Raw genomic sequence first — 12,106 nt, 5'->3', positions numbered from 1 at the left:
CCCCCAGGCCTGGGACCAAAGATGGCCCCTTCCTCGCACACGCATAAAGGGGTACAAGGGATAGTCATGTGACCACTCAGTTCTTCAATGCAAAAATGACCGCCTTACCTTGATGACTGGAGGAGGCGGTCAAAAAGGACCCAGATAAGTCAAATGTAGACCACCCACTGGAACCATTGCACACAGGCGGGGAAATAAAAGCCACAGCCAACCTAGACACATGACCAATAGGGAGAGGGTACTGCCTCTCGGCGGGTAGGGTGTATCTTTAGTGTATCCCTGATCTAGTGGTCATAAGGATTCTTAACCCAGAGGCACACTCTGTGTCAGGCTTGAGATTAAGCAAGACCCCAAACCAAGAAAAGCCAGAAAAAATAAGCGGGGACCGCCCAAGACCAGGAATAGAACTACAAACAGGGAAATCTGCCCCAACACTGGCGTCTTACCAAACTCTGGACCAATCGGAGCTATCAAGTTGAAGAGATTTATATAGGAAGATGTGGGATTGGTCATTGGGTACAAAGATGAAGAGACTGGTAAAGGACTTACTGAGATAAATGTAGGATTGGCCATTGGGTACAAAGATGAAGAGACTGATATAGGACTTACTGAGATGTGGGATTGTCATTGGGTACAAAGATGAAGAGACTAATATAGGACTTACTGAGATGAATGTGGGATTGGTAGAGGACTTACTGAGATGTGGGATTGGTCATTGGATATAAGAATGAAGAGACTGATATAGGACTTACTGAGATGTGGGATTGGTCATTGGGTATAAGAATGAAGAGACTGATATAGGACTTACTGAGATGTGGGATTGGTCATTGGGTATAAGAATGAAGAGACTGATATAGGACTTACTGAGATGTGGGATTGGTCATTGGGTATAAGAATGAAGAGACTGATATAGGACTTACTGAGACGTGGGATTGGTCATTAGGTATAAGAATGAAGAGACTGATATAGGACTTACTGAGATGTGGGATTGGTCATTGGGTATAAGAAATTGGGTATAAGAATGAAGAGACTGATATAGGACTTACTGAGATGTGGGATTGGTCATTGGGTGTAAGAATGAAGAGACTGATGTAGGACTTACTGAGCGTTACGTTTTCTACGCGGAATGACAGCGCCGGCTCATCCGTGGCTTTCACGCGAAGGACAGCACACTCACAGGCTCCCCTCTGGAATCGATACAGGTTGCCATGGCGCATGTTTACACGCCGGCGCGTCTCGTGTCAGCTGACACCTTGCAGGCGTAAGGAACGCGCACCTAAACCACGCCCCCCTGTACTTTAAAGCACCGCTACTCGTACAGTTCTCTGCTGCTAATTGTAGCGTTACTCTCCTTGCAGTTACGTTCCGTATTCCCTTCTGACATCCAGTCAGTGCTCTATTTTTGATCTTCTGGTTCCCGACGGTTGGCTATTCTATTTGGACTGCATTTGGATCCTCCTTTGGTTTTGGTTTCGCCCGCTCCTTTACTGACCCGGACTACTTCACGGACTGCCTGCCTTTTTCCTCAGTGACTTCCTGGTTCTACGGCCCACTAAGGTAATTGGTTGTCCTCTGTATTTGTCCATGGTCTCTTTCTTGTTCCTGAGGCCGTTTCACTTGCTATTATCCTGAACTGTTCATACTGGATAAAACCCTCTCTGCTGGATTCCGCCGTTAGCCTTTACTTTTGAACTTGGTTGCTACATCCTTTGGGACTTCAACATTCTACCGTGAGCTACTCACCAAGTGCATATTGACGCTTTCCGGTACATGCACCAACCCGTCACTAGTGCGACCCTCGTGCCACCCGGGTTACTCTCCTGTACTAACCTTCCTTTTTTTTTATTTTATCCTTTCGTTGTTTCCCTCCATTTGGACTTCATTCATTCCTGCCAGTTCTCCCTTCAGGTCTGTGTTTGAATTACTTACCCATTTATTTCTGGGATGCTCTGGTTTATTACATTGACGTAGAGGGTAATAATTTATTTTCTTTTATAGGTCAATCCTATAGCAGATTCCACTCCTCAAACCCCGCCTAGGTACTACTTAGTACTATTGTTTTCTTGCATTCCTTCATACCTTGGCTCCTCTAACCATCTTTGTATTCCTTTGCAGCATTGGTTGGCGGTGTGTGTTCTCCCCAGTCTTTTAGGCGATTGGCAATTCTGCCTGTTCAGGTTGAAACAGCAGAGAGGCACATCGCAGAAAAGAGCCCCTCCTTGAGGAAGCCTGAATCTTAGAATTCAGGGGGTGTCGGGTTACCAGAGTCTGTCTTGTGAATATCTGTGGAAACTATCGTCTCCAAGGTCGCCTATCTACAGGCAGTGATCGATTACCGGAGCAGTGAGTAACAGAATTAGCAGCCTTATAATGTCCACAGAGGCTAGCGATGCCTTGACACAAATAGTGCAAACGGTCACGGATCTGAGAACCGACCTGACCAATGCTCAAGAGGCACTACGCCAGCGCATGCATGCTATCCAGGCCTTGGTGACCACTCCGGCCCTGCAGGCAACCGGCGCTGGGGCTTTGGCTTCGGGGTCAGGTTTTCCAGCCCCTACTCAGGAGTCGGCACCCATCATGCTTACCACACAATTCCCTCTGGCACCCCCAGAACGCTTTCTGGGGGATCCTAAACAATACAGGACTTTCATTAATCAGTGTAAATTACACTTCTTGTGCCATCCTGCTTCTTTTCCCACTTCTACCACTAAGGCTACATTTGTCTTGTCACATTTGGGTGGCACCGCGGCCTCTTGGACAAACCCATTATTAGAATCCAACAGTTATGTGCTTTACAATTGTGATGCTCTTCTTACGATGATGAGTATAGTATTTGATACACGCTACACTACTCAAGCTACTGATCTGGAGTTACTAAAGCATAGACAAGGGAACAATTCCCTCTTGGTTTATTTAGCTCGCTTTAATCAGCTGGCAGCTGAGACAGATTGGCCCGAAGAGAAGAAGACCACAGTCTTTTATCAGGGTCTCTCTGACGAATTGAAGGACATACTCTCCACTTTTCCTATCATTCCTACTGTTTTCGGAGAATTGCTTGATTTAGTCCTCCAAATCGACGCTCGCAAAACTGAATGACGAGGCAAGAAGAAATCTGCCCTGTTTGTCTCAGCACCTGCAGAAACCTCTTCCACTACACTACCTGCTCCTGAACCAATGCAGATTGGTGTTGTCAGGGGTCCGCTCATCCCCGCTCAACGTGAACATCGCAGGACAAATAATCTGTGCATGTATTGCAGGGCCTCTGATCATTTGTTGCCCGAATGTCCTAAAAAACCCAAAAGGAAGGCGGGAAACACCAAATCCCGACAGTAGACAGAGTCCCTACGTCGGGAAGAGCTACTCTGGACTCTCCATTGTCTAGTTCTACTCAGTTGATTCAGCTTCCTGTCCGTTTTACTGTGAACCAGGGAGGGACATTCAAAGCAATGGCAGTGATAGATTCGGGAGCAATGGGTAATTATGTGGACCAATGCTTTGCTTCTATGTCTGGAATACCACTAATTCGCAAACCTACTCCTGAACTGGTTAATGCAGTTGACGGGTCAGTTCTTGGCTCTGGTTTGGTGACACATCAGACGGTCCCTTTGGTCATGTCCACTGACGAAGGCCATACAGAAGAGATAACTTTTGACGTTATTAAAGCCCCTGCCTACAAGGTCATTCTGGGTATCCCATGGCTGCATTACCACAATCCTGAGATTGATTGGTCAACCCACTTGATCCAGTTTCCCTCTAATGTCTGCAATACTCGCTGCACTTCATTGCCTGGAATCAGTCAGGACAGCCCTGCTAGAGCGCTAGTGTCCTCCACTATGCATGTTGGGGCCATTTCTAACACGGTTACCTCAGTGGTCCCCACTCAATATGCAGAATTCGCAGATGTGTTTAACAAAGGGATGGCGGAGGCCCTACATCCGCATCGGATCTATGATTACCCAATAGACCTAATACCGGGAATGACGATACCCAATGGTAGAGTGTACTCGCTCACCCTAAAGGAAGATGCGGTATTGAAGGAGTACATCGACAAGGCACTTACTATGGGCTTTATCCGCCTTTTGAAGTCTTCAATGGCGTCTCTGCTCTTTTTCGTCCCCAAAAAAAGAAGGGGATTTACGTCCCTGTAATGATTATCGTGCACTAAACGCAGCTACTATTAAAAATCAGTATCCTCTTCCTCTGATTTTGGTCCTCCTCGATCAACTGGGCTCGTCTAAAATCCTCACTGAGTTAGACCTCCGAGGGGCCTACAATCTGGTGCGCATGAGAGAGTGGGACGAATGAAAAACTGAATTTAAAACACGCTATGGCCTATTTGAATACCTGGTGATGCCTTTTTGTCTCTGTAACGCCCAGGCTAACTTCCAGGCATTCATGAATGACCTATTTCACGACATCTTAGATCAATATGGCGTTGTTTATCTGGATGACATATTGATCTATTCACAGAACCTGACGGATCATATCCAACATGTCAAGACATTTCTTCAGCGTCTAAGAGACCACCATTTATTTGTAAAGGCAGAAAAATGCATTTTTCATGCATCTGAAGTTGAGTTTCTGGGATACAACCTTACTGATCAGGGAGTTCGTATGAGTCAGTCTAAGATTAAAGCTGTCTTGGAGTGGCCGGTGCCAGGAATATCAAAGCTTTACAATCATTTCTGGGTTTCTCCAACTTTTACCGGCGTTTCATCAATAGCTTTTCTGACATCTCTGCGCCTCTCACCTCCTTGACCAGTGCTAAGGTGCCGTATGTTTGGTCACCGGAGGCTCAAAAGGCGTTCAATCAGCTGAAATCTGCCTTTACTACAGCTCCGGTTCTTAAGCATCCTTACCCGGATTTCCCTTTCTTTGTGGAAGCGGACGCTTCAGGCTATGCGGTTGGCGCTGTCTTATCACAACAATGCCAACACTAAGGCGAAGTGCATCCCATCACCTATTATTCCCGCAAGCTGACGCCCTATGAAAGAAACTATTCAATCACGGAACGCAAACTTCTAGCCATTAGAGATGCCTTCCTGGAATGGAGACACCATCTTCTGGGGGCTAAACACCCTGTTACAGTCTACTCTAATCACAGAAGTCTTCTGGCCTTCAAGTCAATGAAGTGTCTCACTGCCAGTCAAGCGCGTTGGCACTTGTTCTTTTCACAATACCGTTTGTTATCTCCTATCGTCCTGCTAACGCTCAGATATCTGCTGATGCTCTCTCCCACCTTCCTACGGGGAATCATTGCCTACGGTCCGAGCCATTGCTTCTACTGCCAAACAAAGTCGTCTGTGGGTGTTCAGTTCAGCCTTCCTTGCGTTCCATCATTACTGATTGGGTTTCTACCCATCCTAAGGAGATCAATGAACTCAACTTGGAACTGGTGCAAGGATTGCCCTTTATTCAGGGGCGCGTCTTTATTCCACCGGGACAGGCCCAGACCTTGGCTCTTCAGTGGTCCCATGACTCTCTGATTGCAGTGCATCCAGGGGCTCAGAAGACATTGGAGGCCTTACGATGTTGGGCCTGGTGGTCCACCATGTCTAGAGACGTACAAGACTACATCACGACCTGTGCCATCTGTGCTCAATGCAAGTCTTCGAGAGCTAAACCTATGGGTTTGTTACAACCTTTACCGATCCCGTACAAACCCTGGCAGATGGTGTCAATGGATTTCATTGTCGACCTACCGGACATACAAGGACACAACACCATATGGGTAGTTGTTGACTATTTTACGAAGTATGCCTTGTTCGTGCCTTGTTCCGGATTACTGTCTGCCCCCGGGTTGACTAGATTGTTCATGATGAATGTATTTCGCTTTTTTGGACTGCCTTCTGTCATCGTCTACGACCGGGGTACGCAATTTACCTCACGGTTCTGGAAAGCTCTTACTGCTTCCCTTGGTATTGAGGATAGGTATTCGTCAGCGTACCACCCTCAAACGGACATGCAGACTGAAAGAAACAATTCCACCATTGAGCAATATCTACGTTGTTTATGTCTACAGTTTCAGCAGTCTTGGCTCACGTCCTTGCCACAAGCGGAATTCGCATATAATAATTCTATGCACACATCCACTGGGGTCTCTCCATTTTGTGCTCTGTATGGGGTCATCCTAGGACGCTTCCTCTTGATCCGGCCCTGCCTGGTTCCAATCCAGCGCCGCGTGACTGTGTATGTGATCTGGACCAAATACATTGTGATGTCCGATTACATTTGCTTCGTGCTCAGGACCGTGCCAAGAAATCTGCGGACCTGCATCGTTCTCCAGCACCAGCCTACCAAATTGGCTCGAAGGTGTGGCTTTCCTCCCGTAATTTGCAGATAGCAGGGAAATGTTCTCTACTGCCTCGATTCGTGGGTCCTTTTGTTGTCTCTGCTGTCATTAACCCTGCTGCGGTCTGATTGTCTCTGCCCCATTCCTGGCGCATTCACCCTGTTTTTTATGTTTCTCTGGTTAAACCCTTCATCCGCTCTACTTGGTTGTCGAAACGGCCTCTTCCCATTCTGGTGGATGTTGAGGAGGAGTATGAGATCTCCCGCATACTGGACTGCTGGTTTTCTGGGGGTACTGTGCGGTACTTGGTGGATTGTAAGGGTTTCGGTCCTGAGGATCGCACTTGGGAACCTTTGGCCAACTTGCATTGTCCCAAGCTATTGAGGGAGTTCCACTCTGCCAGGGGGTTGCCGGTGTCTTTGGGGGCGGATGCTGTTACGTTTTCTATGCGGAATGACAGCACCGGCTCATCCGTGGCGTTCACGCAAAGGACAGCACACTCACGGGCTCCCCTCTGGAATCGATAGAGGTTGCCATGGCATTTGTTTACACGCTGGCGCGTCTCGTGTCAGCTGACACCTTGCAGGCATAAGGAACGCGCACCTAAACCACACCCCAATGTACTTTAAAGCACTGCTACTCATACAGTTCTCTGCTGCTAATTGTAGCGTTACTCTCCTTGCGGTTACGTTCCGTATTCCCTTCTGACATCCAGTCAGTGCTCTATATTTGATCTTCTAGTTCCCGACGCTTGGCTATTCTATTTCGACTGCATTTGGATCCTCCTTTGGTTTTGGTTTCGCCCGCTCCTTTACTGACCCTGACTCCTTCACGGACTGCCTGCCTTTTTCCTCAGTGACTTCCTGGTTCTACGGCCCACTAAGGTAATTGGTTGTCCTCTGTACTTGTCAATGGTCTCTTTCTTGTTCCTGAGGCCGTTTCACTTGCTATTATCCTGAACTGTTCATACTGGATAAAACCCTCTCTGCTGGATTCCACCGTTAGCCTTTACTTTTGAACTTGGTTGCTACATCCTTTGGGACTTCAACATTCTACCGTGAGCTACTCACCAAGTGCATATTGACGCTTTCCGGTACATGCACCAACCCGTCACTAGTGCGACCCTCGTGCCACCCAGGTTACTCTCCTGTACTAACCTTCCTTTTTTTTATTTTATCCTTTCGTTGTTTCCCTCCATTTAGACTTCATTCATTCCTGCCAGTTCTCCCTTCAGGTCTGTGTTTGAATTACTTACCCATTTATTTCTGGGATGCTCTGGTTTATTACATTGACGTAGAGGGTAATAGTTTATTTTCTTTTATAGGTCAATCCTATAGCAGATTCCACTCCTCAAACCCCGCCTAGGTACTACTTAGTACTATTGTTTTCTTGCATTCCTTCATACCTTGGCTCCTCTAACCATCTTTGTATTCCTTTGCAGCATTGGTTGGCGGTGTGTGTTCTCCCCGGTCTTTTAGGCGATTGGCAATTCTGCCTGTTCAGGTTGAAATAGCAGAGAGGCACATCGCAGAAAAGAGCCCCTCCTTGAGGAAGCCTGAATCTTAGAATTCAGGGGGTGTCGGGTTACCAGAGGCTGTCTTGTGAATATCTGTGGAAACTATCGTCTCCAAGGTCGCCTATCTACAGGCAGTGATCGATTACCGGAGCGGTGAGTAACACTGTGATGTGGGATTGGTCATTGGGTGTAAGGATTAAGAGCCTGATATAGGACTTACTGAGATGTGGGATTGGTCACTGGGTATAAGGTTGAAGAGACTGATATAGGACTTACTGAGATGTGGGATTGGTCATTGGGTATAAGGATGAAGAGTCTGATATAGGACTTACTTAGATGTGGAATTGGTCATTGGGTATAAAGATGAAAAGCCTGATATAGGACCTACTGAGATGTGGGATTGGTCATTGGGTATAAGAATGAAGAGACTGATATAGGATTTACTGAGATGTGGGATTTGTCATTTGGTATAAAGATGAAAAGACTGATATAGGATTTACTGAGATGTGGGATTGGTCATTGGGTATAAGGATGAAGAGACTGATATAGGACTTACTGCGATGTGGGATTGGTTATTGGGTATAAGGATGAAGAGACTGATATAGGATTTACTGAGATGTGGGATTTGTCATTTGGTATAAAGATGAAAAGACTGATATAGGATTTACTGAGATGTGGGATTGGTCATTGGGTATAAGGATGAAGAGACTGATATAGGATTTACTGAGATGTGGGATTGGTCATTGGGTATGAGGATGAAGACACTGCTATAGGACTTACTGAGATGTGGGATTGGTCATTGGGTATAAGAATGAAGAGACTGATATAGGACTTACTGAGATGTGGGATTGATCATTGGGTGTAAGGATGAAGAGACTGATATAGGACTTACTGAGATGTGGGATTGGCCATTGGGTCTAAAGATGAAGAGACTGATATAGGACTTACTGAGATGTGGGATTGGGCATTGGGTATAAGGATGAAGAGACTGATATAGGACTTACTGAGATGTGGGATTGGCCATTGGGTGTATACAGTCATGGTGGAAGGTTCTGGGAGTGATTCATAAGGGGAAGCCTCTGTGCCATGCCATAGAATGTGTAGGTTTCAATGACATAAATATATATATATTTTCCCGCTCGGATGCAATGAGGTCTGCAAGGTAGTCTGGCAGAGCACTCTGTGTATGGGTGCCAACTTGTAGATTTTCTGTGCGCGTGGTGGGGAGCTAAACCCTTAAGCACAGCCTTTCACTGAGCTGGACGTGACATGAAACATGTCAGGGTGGGCATGAAGGGGCCAGGGACAGTGTGGGCCTGGATTTCAAATTCATCCTCTTATTGTGGTTCTCCAGCCGCCTTCCCAAATAGTCCCAAACTCTGTAGGAATGGAGAAGTAGGACCATACCACTACCCTACATGTATCAGAAATCTGCGGAAACCAGGCTCTCAGGCAACCCTGTGTAAGTGTTGGGATGCTTTGCAGATACCGTTCCTTTTAGCTTTTATCATTCTTTGATGTTGTGTAGTTTTTGTAGCTTCCTTTCCCACAGGAGGATAGCTCAGGGGCAACACGTTTGTCTTGGACACAAGAGAAGGCAGGGCAACACCGGTTTGAATCCCGGTCCCGCGCTTAGAGACTGCAGTATAAAAGGTTCATTCAGTAACTCCCAGCATAAATCCAGGAGCCAGAATGCAATGAGATGAGAGGCTAAAGGTCATGGCTGACTGAGCATAATCCTGACATGGGAACACTGAGATAGCTTTAATCTCTCCGGATGGCCATTGTTTGCTGAAGTCATACATGTCAATATGCCTTCTAGGAATAAAGGTTCCATTCCCATGTAAAGGAAACATGTATCAAGTTCCAGAAATGGACTGGTGGGTGTTAGGAAAGATTTCCATTTATGTGTAATTTTACCTCCAGTTGTGAACCCCCCCAACCTTTTGCTTTTGTCTGACCATCCTAGCCTGACTTTTGCCAGTGGAGCCCAGCCTTCATCTGCACTCCTCTGGGCTTTCGCTCACATTTTATGGGGAAACTGACATGCCCTTAAAGAAAGTCAGTCCTGGGAGGCTTTGTTCCCCTAAGTCTTTCACTTTGTTGCCATTTGTTGATAACATTTTATCAGTGCCTTACAGTACAGTGCACTCAGGTATCTTTTTCATTTTTAAGGCCCTAGACACCCGTGAAGGATTTTTTGGTGAATGTCCAAGTGTGTCCAGGACAGAGCTGGTGGCAGCAGTTTCTTTTAAAGCATTGGTGACTCCTTTCTATGGTCCAAACCGTGTTTACCGCGTTTGGCAGAGGGCAGTGCCCCAAAATGGGCATGCCACAAGGTCCTTTCTTCTGTCATCTGGCCATTTTGTCCCGTTGCCTTCCCCAGGTTGAGCAGACACGGGAATTTTCTTATTTTGTGATGCAGACCCCAGCACAAACCGAAGCTTTCGCGGGCTTCTGCATGCCTTGTGTGTGTGTGCCCAGGATGTGGGCTGGAGCAGTCTAGTTCCAATACACATCCTGGCTGCCAGAGTGTCTGGTGTGCTGGGAATGACTGGGACCACCGTGGTCCATGATTGGTCCACGTCTGGGATGGCTGAATGTGAGAAGATCTCTTATTGGTTTCTCTTTGTTTTGGCACGAAGGAGATTTTGGATAAAACAAGGCATCTTGCTCCCATTCCAGGTCGATCTCCTGAGTTCACAACAAACTTTGTAAAGGAGCCAAGTTTCCTGAACTGAAGAAGCAGATCCGTGGAACCGCTGGTGACCCGCTAGAAGGTTTGGCACCCTGACCGCGCGGTAGTCCCGTCGGAGCCCCTGTTTCTCATTGATCATAGAAGGCCTGCAAGGGTGCTTTGACCCATTGGAGTAGTGGCACCAACTACTCTCGGCACCTCCTGCTTAACCTCCAAACGAGCCTCCTCGGAAGTGTTCCTTGACCACCCAGTGAACTGACCAGCTTGTAAGGGACCTTTGCTCTGGAAACGCAGCCATTTCGACTTGAGACTTTGGGAACAGTAAGCTCTGGGTAGAAGGCACTCTCCCTCCGAGTTTCGTTTACCTAGCATTCCTAGGACTGGAATTAGGAGAGTCCACCTGGACCCGAGCCTACGCGGTACCTGTGTCGCCCCGCTGTGGCGGCGAACTTCATGGGTGACTTGCTGCTGTGCCCTCATGTGCCCTAGGACGACCTGCAGTGGAACTGGCCCGCTCCCTTCCCCAGAAGCGGAGAAAAGGCCACTGTCCTGCCACAGACTGAGGTCCCAGAACACAGCCCCTGAAAGCCGGACAGATGCACAACTGATGGACTCGAACCTGTGAACGAACTGGACTAGACTGGCGAAGTTTGTTCCGGACTGCGTTGCGGGTCGGTGAGTACTTGCAACCCTTACCAGTGGCCCCTGGTGCATCCATAGACTTTTACGCATGATTGTCCTCCAGAGACCACTCACCTTTGTTAGTATAGTCTGAACTACCATCCTATTGCCGATTCCTAGAAATAGCTCTGCGCCCTTGTGTAGACCCTCCTCGAATTGTGGAACTCTATTCCTCATCGCCTTACCCCGCTTCCTGCGGTATTGTACAAAATTACCTACTCCCAAAAGTTCGACCCCCAAAAGTCTGACCCCCAATTTTTTACATATATATATATGTGCGGGGTAAAGTGAATAAAAAATGTATAGGGGTAAGGTGGGGGGATATGAGGGGTCTCCCACACATATATATTTGCGGAAAATTCAAAAAATTAATTTTAATAAACGGACTTTTGGGAGTCAAACTTTTCGGTTAGGTAAAATCATAGATCTGTTTCCTGCAACTCTACAGCCCCTTTTGTACTTTTGAGCACGATCGATCGCTGTTGCGCTGAATGTACTTTTGAGCACAAGGCTCCACACTTTGTAGGGACTGGACTGTCTATTAGTTAGGGTTGAGACTCCTGAAGAATTGCCTAAAGTATATTTGCACTGTCTGACCCTCTTCTGTTACAGGTTGGACATCCTTATTTGTTTAATATTACTTTGGGCCACTAGTTAACGTACATATGTTCCCTAGTATAAGGTTTTGTTAGAATTGTTAATATTGCTGTAGTTTTATCTTGTGTTTGATTTAAAAGGCCTTTAATAAATGTATGTGTATTTTTCATATGTACACCTGACAGGGTTTTCTGTAGTGTCCTTTACTGTGTGAGCTCATTGTGGACTTCTGATCACCCTCATCTCTCCTGAGACTTAGTCTTGACCACCGCCATAGCTATCTTTATTGGTATGGCTTGTCCAGAAGCTTCCCCAGTTC

The 12,106-nt window shown here is 46.8% G+C and overlaps 1 protein-coding gene and 1 long non-coding RNA gene across 2 annotated transcripts in view; both read left to right on the top strand.

Moving 5' to 3' along the window:
- The window catches only part of LOC138511170 (avidin-like), a 108,953-nt gene that overhangs the window by 46,850 nt on the left and 49,997 nt on the right, over window positions 1-12,106 (top strand). The gene's annotated exons all lie outside the window — the stretch shown is intronic.
- Window positions 4,797-11,184, top strand: LOC138511171 (uncharacterized). The gene is made up of 2 exons (XR_011280584.1): window positions 4,797-7,964; window positions 10,497-11,184. It is a non-coding gene; the product is annotated as an uncharacterized lncRNA (long non-coding RNA).

Source organism: Ambystoma mexicanum, chromosome 6p (genome assembly GCF_040938575.1).
Source record: "Ambystoma mexicanum isolate Mex_15411 chromosome 6p, UKY_AmexF1_1, whole genome shotgun sequence".
Taxonomy (NCBI): domain Eukaryota; kingdom Metazoa; phylum Chordata; class Amphibia; order Caudata; family Ambystomatidae; genus Ambystoma; species Ambystoma mexicanum.
The sequence above is the reverse complement of the archived record's forward strand: the minus strand, read 5'-3'. Positions and strand labels throughout refer to the sequence as shown.